Below are 14729 nucleotides of genomic sequence, written 5' to 3'. Positions count from 1 at the left end.
ATGTAAAAAATATTATTGATGTTTATATAACCTAACAATGCTTTGTTTGAGAATAATACTGGTGTTTATATCAAGTAACCACACTAAGTAATAAAGTAATTGTATATTTTGCCATATCAATCTGAGAAATTACCAGTGCTACCAATCTTTGCAAGATCCTATTATTATTATTATTATTATTATTATTATTATTATTAATTTAGCAGGTGTTATAGGGCAATAAAGGGTTACATGATTTCCATTACATGAGAGTAGATGTTAAACTTCATGCAGATTTGAACTCTGCTCTCGCCAAGATAAGCACCAACTAAGACCTAGCTTTGCAGTAAAGTAATGTGATTTATCTGCATCTCCATCCATGTGCGTTGTTTTCCATCTGATGATGTAGATATCCTTCTGTCTGGTGTTGATTGCTGAAGTGTAATGCTGGCTCCAGGGATCAGCTCATTTTGCCTCCTCAGCGCATCAGCACACACAACAGCTGCGATGCTGGCTCCGGGGATCAACCCAGTGCGGACTCCCCAGCGCATCAGCATGACAACCATCTGGATTGAGCTAAGTAGGGTACATCTCAAGGGTCTTTAAGTGGGGACCTTCCATCCTCGGTGTTTCGTTGACTAGCCCACGACACCTCAAGAGGGCTCAACAGTGATTCTGGCTTCCCAGCATCACCCCCCTTGGCTAAGACCCACCTTACATCCTGTAAACATGTGCCTTAATGTTGCAGGTGATGAACGCAAAGGACATGAGGGATACTCACCCACCCAGAGGTTTAGGTTGTGTAGTGATGGGAGAACATCATATGCTGATCTGATGAAGAAACTGATCCTGCGCTGTTCCATTGTCCACAGGTCTTGCCAGCTGATCTTGCCTGTTCCACACTCTACCATCTCATCCATTCTCCCTGTTTGGCCTGGGAAATGGCCTTTACACACCTGATCCTTTCCTCCTGCTTTTGCACCTCATTGACTACCAACTTCCTCCGTTGAGCTGGGGTTGCCTTGTGTCATGTAGGAGGAGCTGAATTGAGACCAAACCTCCTTTTCCACGCTGAACTTGCCCCATAATATCAACGATCTGAAGGGCAGCCTTAGCATCTTCCACAGCTTTCTTTGCCGTCCATTTTCTTCCAATTCTCAACACAGGTGCTGCCTCCCTTACGCATTTGTCACGTGACTCTACTAATGTCATTTCCAGTCGGACTTCGGCGCACTTAAACTCCTTGGTTAGAGCAGAGATTGGTAGCTGCAGTACTCCTTTACCATAAAGTCCCACTCTGCTGAGGCAGTTTGGAACTCACAACCATTTCCTGATGTATGAACTGATTAAACCTTCCAGCTTCTCAACTGTTGTCAAGGAAACCTTGTACACAGTCAATGGCCACAGCAGTCTTGGCAGTAGACCAAACTGAAAGCACCAGAGTTTGTTTGCCTGGTAAAATGCCGCTGCCTATGCTCTTCAACCCTTCCACTGCTTGTTGTTTAACTTCTCCCACACGAACAGTGTTCTTTAGATCCCCGTCGTACCATCTCCCTAGACTTTTCACTGGCTTCTCGGACACTGTTGGTATTGCCTCACCATTAATGTCGAACCTTTTATCTACTACTTTACCTTTAATTATAGAGATGCTCCTTGATTTAGTAAGCTTGAATTGCATTCGTGCCCATTTAATGTTATTGGTTAATTTGCCCGATAACCAATTAGTGTAGGCTACTGTTGCAGTCATTGTTGTCATGTCATCCATGTATGCTGGAATTGGTGGTAGTCGCATTCCAGAAGCCAAGCGCTCTCCTCCCATTACCCATTTTGATGCCCTAATAATCCATTGCCATGGTAAAAGCCAGTGGAGAAATGGTACAGCCTGCCATTATTCCAACTGCTAGGCATTGCCATGTAGTGCTGAATTCTGAAGTTGAAAAACTAAATTGCAAATCTCCAAAGTAGGCTTTCACTAAATTTGTTATTGTCATCGGTACGCTGAAAAAATCAAATGCTGCCCAAAGAAGTTCATGTGGCACTGAACCATATGCATTAGCCAAATCCAGGAATGTCATATGGAGCTCCTTCCTCTCTTTTTTGCTGATTGATTGATATTTAAATTAATATTTAAATAGTGTAGTTTACAGTAAGTGCAAATACCACTGAAATACAGTATAAAGTAGGATGCAGTTAGGATTACAAGTTATATTTAAAATGAGATAGTCGTGCAAGGCTAGTGCATTAGCTGAGGATCCAGTAATGTGGTGCATAGGTCAGGCAAGTCCAGTGCATAATAGGATCGGTAGAGCAAGCGATCTACAAGTGCAGTCTGAACAGGTGAGTCTTGAGGAGGTGGTGAGAGACGGAGCAGTTCTGACGTTCCCTTTCAAGTAGGGAATATTAACCATTACAAATGGGTGTTTACCCTTTAAGACACCCTAATCTGAAAAAATGTTATACTAAAGACTCGTCGGACCAGGGTGATGTAGCTGCTTCTTTGCCCCCGCAGCATAAGACAGCTACGTACCTTAGTAACATCGCCATTTTGCTTTGTCAGCCGAGCCTGATGTGTCTGAGAATTGGTAAGCATTATCTTTCTTTATCTATATACCTTTTTAGGACTTTCTTAGCCTTTGCTGAAGTCGAATTTTATTTACTGTATCACTGAAGTAAAATGGTTTATTTCCAGCTTTTTCTTGTATTACAGCCGAGTGCTGGTTGTCCCACCACGGCCTTGTGCGCCGTGGGAAGCCTGTGGCTCCAGTGCCATCCCTTCCCGGGACCTTACCCTGGCAAGTCGACAGACTTGACCTGGCTGATACCTTATAAATAATAATAATTAATACTGTTAATATATTACATTATTAAAAGGACTTGTTTTCGCTTTGAGTTTTCTACGGGTGTGTGTGTGTGTCATATATATATATATATATATATATATATATATATATATATATATATATATATATATATGTGTGTGTGTGTGTGTGTATGTGTATATATATGTATATATATATATATATATATATATATATATATATATATATATATATATATATATATATATATATATATATATTACACACACACACACAAATATACAGCTCTGGAAAAAATTAAGAGACCACTGCAAAATTAGTATTGTGTTGTTTAAAAATGAATATGAACTTATTTTCTTTGCATTATTCGAGGTCTGACAACACCGCATCTTTTTTGTTATTTTGACCAGTTATCATTTTCTGCAAATAAATGCTCTAAATGACAATATTTTTATTTGGAATTTGGGAGAAATGTTGTCAGTAGTTTATAGAATAAAACAAAAATGTTCATTTTACCCAAACACATACCTATAAATAGTAAAACCAGAGAAACTGATAATTTTGCAGTGGTCTCTTAATTTTTTCCAGAGCTGTGTGTATATATATATCTATATCTATATATATATAGATATATATGTATGTTGTGTTTCTTTCTTAGAGAGGTAAGTGTACTACATTAGTAGCTTGTTGCTGTATCATTGTAGCTACCAGCACACTTTTACAAGGATTTGTTTTTCATGCAGGCGGCTTCCAGTCTTGTATTTTTACTGACTGGAAGGTTAGCCAGTGGCTGTTGTGCAGGTGGGAATCCCTGCGAATGTACCACTAACAGTAACTGCAACCTGTCGCCCCAGGTCCCGCCGGGACTGAGGTTACTGTTTTGGTACGGAGTGCAGTAACTGTGCTGTGTGCACTGCACTACGCACTACTGCCATGTCTGGGTTCCAAGCATGTGTTTCTTGCAAGGCCAAGCTACCTGCCAAGGACAAACATGTTCAGTGCACTATACATCTGGGTCCTGAGCATGCTGAAAGTGCCCTGATAGACATCACTTTGTGTGATTTGTGTGCCCTCTTCTCCAAGCGTGTATTTGACAGTCAAGTGGCCAGGCAGTTCACCTGCCTGGAGTGGTCAACTGGGCTGCGGACCTCCTTTTGAGGGGGGTCCTAAGCAGTGCAGAGTGGAGACTCTATCCTGACATTGTGAGCCTCATTTGGGAGAGATTTGACAGGGCACAGGTGGACCTTTTTGTCTCTCAGCAGTCGACACACTGTCTCCTGTGGTTCTCCATAATAGGAGAGGGGGGACCTCTAGGGGTAGATACGCTGGCGCAACTGTGGCTAGCTCATCTACTCTATGCATTTCCACTGCTTGCGCTGCTGCTACTATGCCTGGAGAAGATCAGACAGGACCAGGCTCTCCTCCCTAATGCAGCTCCTGAATGGCCAGCCATAGAAACTGCCAATGCATCGCGACATGCTCAGTCAGGCGCAGGACACTTTGTGGCACCCCAACCCATCGAGCCTGCAACTCTGGGTCTGGCTCCTGAATGGAGCTATCTGGGGGCTATTGAACAGGGTGGCTGACTCTATACAAAATGCTCCAGACATGGTGCATGTCGTATGATTTGTAACACATGATATGCCCTATGGCAGTTATACTGCAATTTTTACTCTAGACTATCTCAATGTCCCTAAACAATATGTTAAAATAAATTAGTTCTGCATCGTATAAAAATGAGTTGATTTTGCCAGTACTTGCTAGTCTATTAACTAGTTTTAAATTTAAAGCATTTTTGTTTCGCCGCTATTAAAGTTATCACACGTGGCAATACAGTCCTACAATTAATAAATTATTATATTGTGATCATTCCACTGTGTTATGTTAGTGAACTAGAGCTACACTGAACAAAAATATAAACGCAACATATGTGGTCCCATGTTGGTCCCATGTTTCATGAGCTGAAATAAAAAAATTACCCACAAAAAGCTTATTTCTTTCAAATTTTGTGCACAAATTTGTTTAAATCCCTGTTAGTGAGCATTTCTTTTTGCCAAGATAATCCATCCACCTGACAGGTGTGGCATATCAAGAAGCTGATTAAACAGCATGATCATTACACAGATGCACCTTGTGCTGGGGACAATAAAAGGCCACTCTAAATTGTGCAGTTTTGTCACACAACACAATGCCACAGATGTCTCAAGTTTTGAGGGAGCGTGCTTTTGGCATGCTGACTGCAGGAATGTCCACCAGAGCTGTTGTCAGAGAATTGAATGTTCTTTTCTCTACCATAAGCCGCCTCCAACATTTTAGAGAATTTGGCAGTACGTCCAACCGGCCTCACAACCGCAGACTACGTGTAACCATGCCAGCCCAGGACCTCCGGCTTCTTCACCTGCAGGATCGTCTGAGACCAGCCACTCGGACAGCTGATGAAACTGGGGGTTTGCACAACTGAAGAATTTCTGCACAAACTGTCAGAAACCGTCTCAGGGAAGCTCACCTGCATGCTCGTTGTCCTCACCAGGGTCTTAATCTGACTGCAGTTTGGCATCGTAACCAACTTCAGTGGGCAAATGCTCACCTTCGATTGCTACTGGCATGCTGGAGAAGTGTGCTCTTCATGGATGAATCCTGATTTCAACTGTACCTGGCAGATGGCAGACAGCGTGTATGGCGTTGTGTGGGTGAGCGTTTTGCTGATGTCAACGTTGTGAACAGAGTGCCCCATGGTGGCGGTGGGGTTAAGGTATGGGCAGACATAAGCTACAGACAACGAACACAATTGCATTTTATCAATGGCAATTTGAATGCACAGAGATACCGTGACGAGATCCTGAGGCCCATTGTCGTGCCATTCATCCGCCGCCATGAGTTATTGTAAACAAGTTATTGTTTTAGAAGACATATTTCAATAAACAAATATGTAGAATAGGTTCTACAAATACTTAGTGTTTAAATACATGGACAAAAAGTAAAAATATAATTAAACATAAGAACAACACATATCCACTAAAAACTATTTCCTACTGTAAAAATAGCAGTGTTGTTTATGATGAAATAAAATATGTTGGAAAGACTGGAACAACTTTATATAAAATAATTCAGAATCACCTTTCATTAATTTAGAAATAAAAAAATGAATGAACCAATAGTACAGCACTTCACCAGTCAAGGACATGACATAAATGATGTAAAGTTTGTAGTATTAGAACATGATTATACCAGCGGGACTCAAAAATAATGAAGTAGTTAACTCCAATAAATATATAACATTTAAATAAATAAACAAACAAAATTAATTCAAAAGTTGTGCACGCTGATGCACTGGGGAGGCGAAGGCTGATCCTCAGAGCCAGCATTGCATGATAATATAAATATTAATATAATGTTAATTAAAATTAATACAGATTTAAAAATAGAAGTAAAAATGATGTCACGATATATAGAACACCATTGAATATAAACAACAAGTAGTTGTCATGCCGTCAAAAACCTATAAATACCTCCAATGTCTTGATTCAATCACATGTTGAAACGTTGGGCAGCTGGCTCTTTGAGCTAATATTATATCTATATATATAGACAGAGAGAGAGAGAGATGTAATCAAAAGTTTACATATCCCAATGCATATCCTAATTCACCTAATATATGCAAAGAAAACCTCTTTTAAAGAAACAGATTGAAACACTGTATATTATTAACCAAGAAACAAAAACCAGCACAGCAGCAGACTTCTATACTAAATCTATGGAACATTACAAGAAACATCTACAGGCAGACGTGCAACAGAAAATTGAAAAACTGGATAAATTACAGAAATCAAAACCAACAAAAGGCATTTCTATTAACCAACTCAGTGTCGTAAACCTTTCTAAACACAATTTAACTGAAGAAGAAACCTCAGTTTTATTGAAAGGTTTGACATTTTGCCTGTCACAAAACCTGGAAAAAATTAAATTCTGTGGAGACTTAGAAGCATTTTTCAGACGCCTCAGACTAAAGGAGTTTTTTCATAAACCTGACAACAACATTGCTATACAAATTCCATGCAACAGAAGTAACAACACTAATACCTCTTACTGGACACCAACAAGTGGATGTAATGCCAGCCTAGAAGCTTACATCACCACCTTCCGTCAGAAGTAAGTTCTCAGATTATTGAAAAACAACTAGATATCCCTAACAACGTTTCAAATATTGAAAGAAATGCTATATTATCATAAAAGAATAATCACGATATAGTAATTATATAGTAATATAATTAAGATATAGTAATTAAACAAGCAGATAAAGGAGGTGCTGTAGTCGTGCTAAACACCACAGGTTAAATTGCTGAAGCGGACTGTCAACTCTCTGATGTACTCTATTACAAGGAACTTTTAGAAGATCCTACTAAAGAATACATACAAAAAGTAAACACCATCATAAAATCATTGCCAGACAACATTCAATCTACCTTGCAAAATGTCATACCTAAAACAACTAGGGCAGGTACTTTTTACTTGCTTCCCAAAATCCACAAACCCGGTAATTCTGGGCGACCCATTGTGTCTGGCATAGGAACACACACAGAAGGAATCTCTGAATTTATAAAATCCTTACTTAAACCATTGGTGACAAAAACAGATAGTTTCATACAGGACACTACACACTTCCTAAAAAAACTTGAGGAATTTGGCCAACCACCCCAAAATTCTATACTAGTCACTATGATTGTAAAGGCCCTGTATACCTGTATATCAGCCTGTCTAAAAAGAGACCAACGATCTTAATGTTTCCGCTCACATCATTGGCAAACTAATTGAATTTATTCTTAAGCACAACTATTTCACCTTTAATAACAAATATTATCAACAGATCATGGGGACCAAAATGGCACCACAATACACTAACCTTATCATGGCCAATCTGGAAAAACAAGTTTCTAGAGCAATATCCTACAAACCACAATTTCACTTGATATATATAGATGGCATATTTATTATCTTAACAGAAAGTGAAGCCTCATTACACCAATTCCACCATGCTCTCAATAATTACCATCCCACCATTAAACTGACTGAATTATTCAAAAGAAATTATACAATTCTTAGACGCTGCAATAACCATAAAAAACGGCAATATTACTTCATTCATCTACAGAAAACTCACCGACAGCCAAAAATATCTCCACATCACACACATTAATCTGTCATTTACAGTCAAGCTATTCGTTACCACCAAAACTGCTCTGAAACTACTGACAGAAACAAATATCTTTGCAGTCTTCATGATCCTTTCGTCCAACAAGGATATTGTCCAAAACAGATTGACAGAGAAATGGAACGTGCCATCAGAATACCAAGAGAAAAATTGTTGGAATACAAAGTAAAACCTGTGCCTAATACAGTACCCTTAGTTGTTATGTACAATGCCTACCCTACCCATCCCTACGACTTCTCTGCAAAATCATCAGATAATTACACCCAATTTAAGCGGAAGATTTCACCCTCTCCAATATTTTCTTGGAAACACCCCTCCTATCCTACAGACAACCACCTAACCTGTCCCATCTTGTCATCTGGAGCAAACTACCAACTGACCTAAACAATGCACACAATGGAACTAAACCCTGCAATACCAACAGATGCAAAACCTGTCCCCATATCTCTATGCAGAATACCATCCTCACAGCACAAAGGAAACTGAAGATAAAAGGATCAGTCATCTGCAGATCCAAAAATGTAATCTACATGATTAAATGTAGCAAATACTCCGATGGTACTTACATAGGAGAAACCAAACAACATCTTCGGACAAGGATGAATCTACACAGACACACCATCAGCAACAAAATTACCAGCACTCCTATTGGTAACCATTTTAACATGCCTAACCATTCTTTGCATGATCTGATGGTTCTTGTTTTAAGGGGCAATTTCAAAAACACACAAGACAGGAGAACTTGGGAACTTAAATTTTATAAAATTCCTGAACTCAAAAAACAAAGGCGTGTCGGTGGAGCAGTGTCTGCTGGCAGTAGGAGAGGTAGTCGGCTATGAAAACATAGTGTCAGCTTCCCAAATGAATAAGAGATTTGTCATCTTTTTAAGAGGTATCGCTGGTCACTCAACTGGTGGAGAAAGGATTTTCAGTGAAAGGACATTTTATTCAAGTGCCCCCCTTAGTAACACTTGTTACCGAGGTTATTATATCTAATGTGCCATCGTTTTTAAAAAATGAGATCTTGGAGCATGAACTTGCCCGGTATGGCAAGCTGGTGTCCCCAATTAAAAACATTCTATTAGGGTGTAAAAATGCTAATGTTAAGCACGTCCTGTCTTTTCGGAGACAGGCGTTTTTACTGCTGAATAACCCGGAGCAGGTGATTGATGTCACTTGGAGCTTCAGTGTGGGGGGTATGGGCTGTGTTGTATTTGTCAGTGGGGGGAACCGGGACACCAAAGGAGAGCCTGCCCGAGAAAAAATAGAAATGAGGAAAGGCAGGAGCAGAGTACTGATGACAGGGAGGAGGCTGGGGAAGTTGGGGGTGAGCGGGAGGATGAGTCGGCTCCCCCGTCACAGCGGCAGCCGGAGTCTCAGGCGGGGCTATCTGTCCTGATATATCTCCTGATATAAGGGGAGCGGCACAGCAACGGGCTCCAAACCCGGCGCTGTGCAGCGCTCTTCTCTCTCTGAACCCCAGGCAGAAGCAGCGGTGACGGCTGTGGCTGTGCTGGGAGGAGAAGAGGAGATCGGGGCGATGGAGGTGGAGAGAGCCAAAGAGGAACAGTCGTGGATGGCAGAGCAGTCAGCTAGGACGGAGCAGAGGAAATGGAGGGGGAGCTTATCTCTGACATCCCCGATAGCCAACCCGTTAACAGGGGAAAAAAAGTTTATACCCTGGATGAATTTAAACAGTTCATGGAGAATACAAAAGGAAAAAGGGGGGTTGAAATTGAAAACTTCTTCCCAGATCTGAGATTGTTCAGTACACATCGTCACACGAAAGGCAACATTAGAGGAATTTGACCAGCAAAAAAGGTACTGTCTTAAAAAAAATGTTCAAATAATTAAGAAAAAGATCGCTAATGTTGTTAAATAATATTTTTTAAATAGATACTTCTTTTAAGAATTTTTTTATTGTTGCTTGTTTTACTCTGTCAGTTTTATTATTTCTAGCCGCTATGGAAAAGTGGATTTTTATTTCTTTTAATGTGAATGGCTGCAGACAGTCTTTTAAAAGAGCACAGCTGTGAGTTTTTAGAGCAGAAGAGGGTGGGGGTAGCGCTGCTGCAGGAGACGCACTCAGACAGTGAGAATGAGGTGGCGTTGCTGGCAGAGTGGAGGGGGCCATGTGTACTGAGCCAAGGTTCAAGTACTAGTGTAGGAGTGGCAATATTATTTAAGCCCAGCCTAGGAGCAACAATTTTAGATATTGAAGAGATTGAAAAGGGGAGGTTATTAAAAGTGAGAGCAAGTTTGGGTGGCACTGTGTTTATTTTTATTAATATTTATGCACCAAATAAGGGGAGGGAACGTATTTAAATTTTTACTAAACTAAAGCAAGCTCTTTCAAGTGTTGATAATGATGATGTGGTGATAGTGGGAGAAGATTTTAACTGCACCATTGATTTTACTATGGATAGAAACAATGAGGAGCCCAGTCCCCAATTCTCCAGTGAATTAGCCGCAGTTTTTCAGTTCAGTGGCCTGGTTGATGTTTGGAGGTGTCTGCACCCTAATGCAAGACAATACACCTGGTCTCATTGTCACTCACAACAAATATATAGAGCAAGGTTAGACTGCTTCTACACGTTACACACTCATTTGAATAAATTCATTAAAGCCAACATCATTCCCTGTAGCCTTTCTGACCACCACTTCCTGTTAGTTACAGTAATACCTACCACTGACTCTCACAGCACCTCCTACTGGCATTTTCATGTAAAGTTATTACAGGACACAGTTTTTGTAATGTAATTCAAGCAATTCTGGAACATATGGAAAAAAGAAAAAAAAACTCTATAAAAATACGAGGCAGTGGTGGGACATTGGCAAAACACAGATTAAAATCTGTATTCAACTAGTTCACTGCAGCAGTGAGAGAGTTGGAGCTTAAAATTCTCCAGTTAGAGAGCAGCCTGGACACAGACCACCAGGAACAGACCCTGCAAACCCTGAGGGAGCAGAAACACATGCTGAGCAGCCTGCAGAAGGAGAGAGTGAAGGGGGCGCTGGTGCACTCTAGCTTCATGGAACTGAAAGACATGGACACCCCCTCCAGTTTCTTTTTTGGCTTAGAAAGGAGGAGAGCAGACTGCCGGCAGATACATTGTATACGGATACCTTGCGGCAGGGAGCTGTATAGCCAGGAGGAGATTAGCAGGGAGGCAGTAAAATTTTATACTGAAGTATATAGTAAAGAGCCATGTGACCAACAGGATATGGAGCTGCTGCTTCAGGATTTGTCCACCCTTAACGAAAAAGAACAACATTAGATAAGCCGCTAACATATCAGGAGCTGACCACTGCTGTTGCACAGCTTTCAAACAGAAAAGCTTCTGGCATTGACGGACTGCCCGCTGAATTTTTTAAAAAATTCTGGACTGTGATTGGAGAGGACTTTTTGCAGGTACTGGGAGAGAGCCTCCGGGATAAAGAACTGCCCCTCAGTTGCAGGAGGGCAGTAATCACACTACTACCCAAGAAAGGAGACCTGTGTTTGTTAAAAAACTAGAGACCTGTTTCACTTTTATGTTCTGATATTAAAATAATTTCAAAATGTCTGGCCAATAGATTAAAAAAAATGTATAGGGGCTGTAATTCACATGGACCAAACCTACTGTATACCGAGACGCTCCATTTTTGATAATTTGTTTTTAATTCAAGACTTTTTATCAATGGCTAATACATGTGATTTGAATGTTGGGCTGATCTCTTTAGATCAGGAAAAGACGTTTGACAGGGTCGACCACACATACCTTTTTAAAAACCCTGGAGCCTTCGGGTTTGGCCCTGTTTTTTTTTCTTACATTCAGCTTTTATACTTAAATGTTTTTAGCATTTTAAAGATCAACAATGGACTGATGTCAACTCTTCCCAGTGTGCAGAGGTATTAGGCAGGGCTGCTCCCTGTCTGGAATGCTTTATTCACTGGCCATAGAGCCCCTGCTGCACCTACTGAGGGGTAAGCTGGTTGGCTGGGCAGTGCCCTACTCAACCTCCCCTGTCACAGTGAAGGTGTCTGCAGATGCAGATGATGTAAATGTGTTTGTGTGCAGTGATGGAGACACAGAGGCACTACAACAGAGCCTGCACACCTTCCAGAGAGCATCTATGGCAAGAGTTAACTGGGCAAAGTGTGACACCTTCCTGTCTGGCAATTGGCATGATTGCACACCCCCTGTCCTTCCTGAGGTGCTGAAATGAGACAGGACAGGTATAAAATTGTTGGGTTTGTTTTTCGGAGTGGAGACTTATGTGCAGAAAAACTGAGAGGGCCTAGTGGACAGGGTGAGGGGGCGGCTGCAGAGACGGAGGGGACTGCTGGCCCAGCAGTCCTTTGGGGGAAGGGTCCTGGTGATTAATAATCTGGTGTCCTCCATGCTGTGGCACAGGCTGGTGTGTCTGAACCCTGCGCGCAGTATGGTGCAAGAGATCCAGAGAACACTGCTGGAGTTCTTCTGGAGCGGGAGACATTGGTTGCAGGCAGCAGTCCTATATCTCCCCACTGATGAAGGGGGGAAGGGGCTGGTCAGCATTGCCAGCAGGGTAGCAGCCTTCAGACTGCAGGTGGTTCAGAGGCTCCTGTACGCTGGGGAGGAGGCTCATTGGAAGAGGCTGGCTTGTTTTTTTCTCAGCAGAGTAGGGGGGCTGGGGATAGGCAAACACCTGTTTTTAATTGAGAGTACTGTATTAGCTAAAATAGGTCTCCCTTGTTTTTACTTGAGTGTTTTAGATGCCTGGAGGGCAGTGAGGGTGGAGAGAGATGAGGGGTCTCTGACAGGCAGGGTGCTGTTGGAGGAGCCCCTATTCTTCAATCCACTCTTCCCTGTGCATTTCTTTCAGTCAATGACGCTCTGTGCCAGTTTTGTGAGGGCAGGAGTGACCAGGCTGAGCCATTTGATCAACCTTGACCTCTCCTGCTGGTTGACTGCTACACAGCTGGCCGGGCGGCTGGGCTGGCACTCTGAGAGGCTGGCAGAGAAAATGATTAGTGGGCTGAGAAGCTCTCTGTCCCCCGAGCTCAGGGAGGCGATATCCAGCGGCACAGGGCAGAGACAAGACTTCATCTTTCCAGGGTTGCTAGTGTGTCCAGCAGTAGGTGAAGGAGAGGGGGATGGAGGGAATGAGGGAACGCTACTCAACTTTAACACAGTTAAAGATAACTCTTCACACAACAGGGAGTAAGAAAATCTACCAGTTGTGTGTGAAGATATCACATTTTCACCAGTTGAGGGGGTTGGTAGATTCAAGGTGGAGGGCATGTCTGGAAGTAGAGGAGGGGCACAGGCCAGTATGGAAGGTGCTGTATAAACTCCCTCTCACCAAAAGAGCGGGGGACCTGCAGTGGAGGATCCTGCACTGTATTGTGTCCATCGGCAGGTGTTGGTGGTCAGCCGGATAAGAGTGGATTTCAAATTTTTTAAACTAAATAATAATCTGGAGGACTTCCAGGAGAGGTGGTGTGTGGGAGACGCCTTGTGTGATGTGAGTGAGAAGGGGGAGCTCCAGTTTTTGTTCTAATTTAAATTTTATTTTTATTTTGTTTTACAGTATTTTTATTAATTTTGGCTTTAGTCTGTTTTTATCAGAAAGAAAACACTGTATTTTTTTATTGATTTTATTGATTGAATGTTTAAATAAAAGATCTTAAGTGTCAAATCTCCTCTCTCTCTCTCTCTCTCTCTCTCTCTCTCTCTCTCTCTCTCTCTCTCTCTCTCTCTCTAATTACTCCATTGACTAAACCTGGCATTGGTTCCCAACTCCAGGAACCTATACCAGGTCCTAATGACCCCATGTGTGGTCTCTACTTAAATAAGACCAATTTACTTTAAACCCGATTTAATTACTTTTAGTCTCTCATTTATTTATCACACCATTATCATTTAGCAATTAATCAATTATCCCATCTTTAGTTTTAACCTCAACCACATTATAGTATTTAATTTCTTTGTTAAAGTTAGTTTATGTTCTCCTTTCACAATTTGCTCCTTTCCTAACCAATCCTTCACAATATATATTATGTGTGTATGTGTGTATATGACATGCAGCTTTTTCCCTTACATTAGAATCATTTAGTTAGTCCAATAAAAGTTATCGCATCTCCTTCTCTTTGTCTATCATCTCTGGACTAATACGGCTACCATTTCATCTATCTACGACATATCCCAATGGAAATTTATAATTTCTACAAATTTATCGAAAACAAATAATTACAGGAAAAATCTTTTGTAGCAAAAGTTTTGCTTTTGTGGATGAGGAAAAAAAGTTACAACAAATAGTTTACAATTATTTATTTCAGCAATTATTTTGCAAAACTGCTAATTCAAAAGTATTCATACCCTGACAAGGAAGATTTAATTAATAGCTAGTTGTGGCACATTTAGCAATAATAACCTCTTTTTAATGATTAGGATATTTGTCAATGAGCTTATGGCATGATTTTTTAGTGACTCTTGATCATTCTTCAACGCAAAATCGTTCCAGGACATTCAAATTCCGAGAACTTCTCTTGTGCACAGCCTTGTTCAACATACCAAAGATCCTCAATCGGATTTAGAGCAGGACTTTGACTAGGCCATTCCAGAACCTTGATTTTATTCATCTTTAACCATTCTGAAATAGATTTTGATGTGTGCTTTGGATCATTGTCATGTTGGAACGTCCAGTTGCGCTTTGAACCAAGTTTTGTAGCAGAGAGATTTAGATGATTGGCCAAT

Source organism: Polyodon spathula, chromosome 9 (genome assembly GCF_017654505.1).
Source record: "Polyodon spathula isolate WHYD16114869_AA chromosome 9, ASM1765450v1, whole genome shotgun sequence".
Taxonomy (NCBI): domain Eukaryota; kingdom Metazoa; phylum Chordata; class Actinopteri; order Acipenseriformes; family Polyodontidae; genus Polyodon; species Polyodon spathula.
Note: the sequence above shows the minus strand (reverse complement) of the source record.